Genomic DNA, 5,657 nt, shown 5'->3' with positions numbered 1-5,657 from the left:
CTTACCCTCACATAACCTCTCCTTTCCATCTGTAAAATGGGAACAATCATAGCTCCCAAATCTTCGGGTTGTTTGAGGTTTCAGTTCATTTCTTATAATAAGAGTAGGAAATCCTTACTGGCACTTGCTGTGGGCCAAACACTGTGCTAGGTGGTTTACTTGCATTGCCATTAAATCCTCAATAACTCTGCAAGATACATTCTACTATTAACTCCATTTTACAGAATAAAGGGCAGAAATAACTTGCCTGAGCTCTCACAGCTATTAGAGATGGAGCTCGGACCTGAACTTAGTAAATTTGATTTGAGGGATTTGTTGACAAGCATTAGGCTCCCGGAGGTGGTTTGGGGATGTTCAGAATTTCCATCATCTCCCCCATTCTTTGTTATATACAATTTCATGTGTTATGCAAAAACATCTTCATAACAACCCCCCCCCCCTTTCCAAACAGATTGTGCCACTGAGTTCTTCCATATATAGAAGTTGCGGATCTGCCATTGTCACAGACTCCGACAGACATATACCATACAGAATGGAAAGCACAGTGCAGAACTCACAGGAAGCCACCAGTAAGTGCTGGTTATGATCAGTATTGATATTAGTGTTGGTGCTATTGTTGGTTAACATGTGAAAGTACTTTGTAAACTGCATAAAAGATAAAGATCATTATTCTTATCACTGTGGCTACTAATTGTAATAAAGTTCAGCTGAAGGAACAAGAAACATTTATTTTGACACTTGATCTTCAGAGCCTACTCCATTTAACACTCCTCAGCACCCCAATCTCCCAGTCACTCTGGGGCCCCAGATGTAACAGAAAGGGGAGTTTTTAAGGATAGGGAGAAAGGGGGAAAGAAGAGCCCTGGGGAGCCCCTCTTTCATCTCAAAGGAGCCAGATTTCTGTTTTTGCAAAACAGTGAGCTTACTGTGCACTCCCCAACAATAATAAACTTTCCCTGGCTGGCTGGCTCCCGGCAGTGATTCCTTTGCAAAGCTGCTCTGGGAGCACTGCGTCACCCTCCCAGACTTCAGCCTTCCCCACACCACAGCTACCTCAGAGTGAATCAAAACATAGGGCTAGGGAATGGCGTGGCAGCCCAGGGGCTCATTAGCTTTGGCTTGGCTGGTTAACCCATTTCTTTGCATTAATATTTATTCAGCCCTTCCCTTTATTAAACCCCAAATAACTGGGGAAATAGCAACATAGCCACAACCCTCTAGCCAGGCTGCTAGAGCAAGCAAGTTGGAGTCTGTGTCATAGAGTCTCATGTTTGGTATGCACACACATATGTCTCCATCTCCCTGTCTGTCTCCATCTTCGCTGTTACTAAAGAAGAGATATATATACACCCACAAGAGTTAGAAATAAATGTGCATTTAAACAAACTTCCATTACAGTCTCATAATCCTATAATTTAAAAAGCATCCTGCTCCTGATTATCCCTCTCCCCTCCCCAAGACTCACCACCATGTATGGTGATAAATTGTATCTTAAGTGCTTGTCTGAGATGGCCCTGTGTGGGGACGGGCCAAGATTGTGAGAGGTAAAAACACCAATGTTTGGGAGATGGATTTTCCCCTGAAGGAGAACCCAGCGCCCACAATACCGTGCCCATGGTGATAAGGAAGTAAGTGAGGAGGAGCCTCAGCCTGAGATGCTAGGTGGACAGAGGAACGGAGAAGTCTGGCAGTTGGTGTTTGGAGACTAGTAGAGCCAAGCACAACCGGGTGCAAATGGAAACGCCTGTACTGTCTTCCCAAAGTTCCTTCCTACGTCGTCACTGTGCCCCCACCACCCTCCCAGCTTGCATCTGAGCTGGCATCCTCCAAGAACCCTTCTTCCGAACTCGGTAAAAGGTCAGATCCTTCGCTGGCCTTTCTGGAGCGCCACGGCCCAGCGTTTGGGGTGAGAAGGTCGCAGTGCGCCCACACACTTCGAAGTTCCCTGCAGCCTCCCTGCCGCACCCCCCGCCCTTGTACTGTGGCAGAGATGGGGCCGGAGGGGGGCCCCTCTGCGGCCTGGCATCCCTGCAGCCAGCTGGCTCAGCCTTCGAGGAGGCCCGGGCTGAACCTCGCGTCACCCCGTTGCAACGCGCGCCGCCAAGCGCTCTGGCGAGAGAAAGACCATTTTTGGTAAGGCTCAACAGGGCGGTAAGGAGGACCCTGCTCATCGGCCCGCGAGAGCTGCGCCTGAGTACATGAAAACAAACGTCTGGCTTGGGCTCTCCTCTGTCCTCTCCAAGGCCTGCGCCCCCCGCGCGTCAGGGAAGCGCGGCGACATGAGCCCCAGGCCTGCAGAGACGCGCAAAGGGGTTGGGGTGGGGGTGGGGAATCGAGACAGCACGGTGATTTACGCGTTTACTCCCGGCCGGTTCCATGGCGGAAGTATTTGCCTTTCTCTAAAGGATTAATCCTGTTGGTTTTTTTTTTTTTTTTTTTTTTTTTTAAGTATTAAATTGGACCAGGGCATAGGGTTACGCAAGAGCCACTCGAGCGTGAAATCCCAAGAACAACTTGATTCGCTGAGAAGCCGGGGGAGGGGAGCCTGCGCCGCCCGCCAGGACCTGCCCAGCCTGGGGCGCGCGGGCAGCCGGGCGCCCCGTGCAAAACCGGGTGGAAGGAAAAGGAGGACGCAGTGGTTGGTGCTGGCACAGCGGCTGCAGCGAGCGATCGAATCTCTGACTGCTTTCTTCCTGGAGGGGCGGGGAGCAGGGAGGGGAAGAAAGGCGGGGGAGTCGGGTCGGGTTGCTGCCTCTTCCCGGCTTCCTCTCCTTGCCAGCGTGCCAGGGCACGGGGGAGCCCAGAGCTGTCCTCAGCAAAAACGGGTGTGTTTTTTTATGTGCCAAAATAAAGGGACTCTGGAACGAGTCTCTCAGGGACCCGATCTAAAGGGAGAAACTGGGAGGAAGCGCCAGACAAGGGTGCTATTCACTGACCCGATTGAGTTAAAACAAACACCTACAACCCCAAGAAAGAACGGTAGCGGGGTAGGGAGCCTTGGAGAAGAGGAAGCAGAAAGTCTGGCCGGATGGCCGTGAAGGCCACAGGTGCGCATACCCCTGGACCCTCCCACCCCATCCCGCGTGCGCCTGGGCCTCGGCAGAGAGCAGGAATGCCAGCCGGTTCCCACCCGCCCGCACCAGAGCTGGGGATTTCCACCGCCCGTATTCGGAGACCCGTTGCCGCCGGCGCCTTCCCGCTGGGGCCGCCCGAAGGCGGGGTTTCAGAGAGGGTCGCCCCTCCCTGCGGCCTCGCTCTCCCTTCGGCTACGTCTGGTACTGAAGAGGCTGCCGTCGCTGCTGTCCTGGGGGAAGGGTGGGTGAGCCAGGACCTACAAATATTCAGGACCTGTCCGAGCTGAGCGTTTCAACCCGCGACTCGGTAGAGAGCGAGGGAGGGCGCTTAGCCTTGGGTAGTTACTTATCTTATGTTGTCCAATTTGGACCCGGCTGAACCTGAAATAGTTGTGTGACCTGAAGCAAATCGCTTGAACTTTGGTTTCTTCATCTGTAAAATGGGAATAATTACACTACCTCTCTTGCCTGCTTCAGTGGCCTGTGTGGAACACACAGTATTATAATGTACTTAAAATGTAAGCGATTATTAACATAACAATGGCCAGCATTTTGTCTAGGGCTGCAAGATGTGTTCCCAGACATTATCTCACCAAATCCCCACACCAACCCTCTGAGGTAGGTGTTACTTTCATCACCCTCCTATATAGGTGAAGAAAGCAAGTCCAGAGCTGGTTCAGAGTTACTGGAAACCAAGTTCCCTGGCTCTAAACCCTGCATTCCTTCTTCTACCCCAGCAGTTATTAGCCTTTTGGGGGTCTGAGATGCCTCTGAAAAACCGCAGGAAAGTTAAAAAAAATTTCTCCCCACAAGTTTGCAGGTTAAAAAGGCCATTGCTGTCCCAGTACATGCAAGGTTATGCATAAAATTAGCACTGGTTATTTTGGAGTTAAAATCGATGGGCGCCCAGCTTTGAGCAAAATTGTTTAGCCAGTGCTTCCCCAGCCTCCACTGAGCCCTTTTTCCCTCTTCCTGGGTTTTCGATACCCTGGTCCCAGGCAGAGATGACAGAGGAAAATCTGAAGCTCTAGAACACACTGAAGGAATTCACTGTACCACTTTTACCCGGGACAGCTGCGTTTTAAATGAGCATACCTGAGGAGGACGGCAGCCTCAGTAATGAAGGGGGAGGAGAAAAGTGGAGACGGTACATTTCATGGTGGGAGGAGCTTCTTTCCAGACCTGCAAGTCATATCACACAGGTAACAAATCCTGTGCTCTCCCTAATTCAGGTCACACTGGCTTGTATGCACAGCCACCCAATATGTATGGGTCCTGCACTTGGGCTGGGGGCCACTCCATGACTGCAGCAGGCTGCTGCCCTCAAAGCACTTCTAACCTAAGAGAGGTCTGGACCCCTGACACTCAAACCCAGCCTAGGTGTCACTGGAGCTAGAAAGCCAGGGGACACCCCTGCCCCCACCAACCCTGTCCCCCACCCCATCAGGTTAGTGCTTTAACCTGAACTTCCCTCTCTGGCCAGACTCACAGAGGATTCAAGCCTGTTGGGTCCCTAGTGGGGTGTGAAACAGTTCCCATACTTACATTTCATTTCAAAGCTGAAACTTGGCTACCGGATGGCCTGGTGTGTTTCTACTCCCCAACTCCGTAGCTTGTGGTAGGAAATGCCCTACCATTTGCTACTCATGCAGTCATTCAACCATTTGCTGATAGAATACTTTCTGGGCCAGGGATCAATGATGAAGCAAACCAGACTGGCCCCTGCTCAGAATCCAGAAGCTTCCATTTCCTCCTAGATGTCTCTAGTTTTCTGATGCAATAGCCCAAAAGTCATGAGAGGCTGTGCTTGTCCAACACTCCCACCAGTGGCATGACTGACTTTGACTGGTATAATTATTCTTTCTGGGCCTCAGTTTCACCTGTCAAATATTGATATTTTAAATCCTGTTCTCCCTACCCCAGGGACTTGCTGTGAAAATCTGTATGTTAATGCCAAGGGCTGTAGAAAGGCAAGCTGTTGTCAGGAATCTCTTTCAACGCCAAGCCCTCCTTGGTGAAAGAGCTGGAGAGCCAGGCCTGCTGCTAAGCTCTGTCTGCACCCGTCATCCGGCCGCCCTTGGAGATTTTCCCCTGGAGTTGGCCAGCCTGGTCTCTCTGTATTCTCCCTCTGGGTTGAGGGATAAATAAGCAGTGACTGCCCCCTCCACTTAGAAGCTGGAGCAGACAATAGCAAGGTTAGGCTGTCGTCTCATCTCTCTGAGAGGGAGAAGGATTTCCCGTCCCCAAATCCCTGGTGGTGGTGGAGTTTTGAACAGCTGGGTTTATTTGGGGCTTTTACTTTTTTGTTTTGGTCACTTTGGAAAGAAAAGAGGCAATGACCTCTTCTTTAAAAAACAAAACTAGGCAGGAAGTGTGCTGGGCCTGAGTGGCAGGGACTAAGGATGTAATTACAGGTTTTTGTTCAGCATTTTCATGTAATTAAATCCAAAGGAAAGCCAGCCTGGCCAAGGCTTCTTGGGTGCAGAGCAGTCAGGGAGTGTGTGTGTGTGTCTGTGTGACTGTGTTGGGGTGGGGAGGAGAGGCAGGAGGTGAAAAATGGATTTGCTTTTCAGGCTGAGAAGA

At 50.9% G+C, this 5,657-nt stretch overlaps 1 long non-coding RNA gene across 1 annotated transcript; it reads left to right on the top strand.

The window, feature by feature from the left end:
• The first annotated feature begins 590 nt into the window (after window positions 1-590).
• Window positions 591-4,250, top strand: LOC119531216. Its single transcript, XR_005216282.1, has 2 exons — window positions 591-2,133; window positions 2,450-4,250. It is a non-coding gene; the product is annotated as an uncharacterized LOC119531216 (long non-coding RNA).
• The last annotated feature ends 1,407 nt before the right edge of the window (window positions 4,251-5,657 follow it).

Source organism: Choloepus didactylus, chromosome 4 (genome assembly GCF_015220235.1).
Source record: "Choloepus didactylus isolate mChoDid1 chromosome 4, mChoDid1.pri, whole genome shotgun sequence".
In the NCBI taxonomy this organism is placed as follows: Eukaryota; Metazoa; Chordata; class Mammalia; order Pilosa; family Megalonychidae; genus Choloepus; species Choloepus didactylus.
The sequence above is the reverse complement of the archived record's forward strand: the minus strand, read 5'-3'. Positions and strand labels throughout refer to the sequence as shown.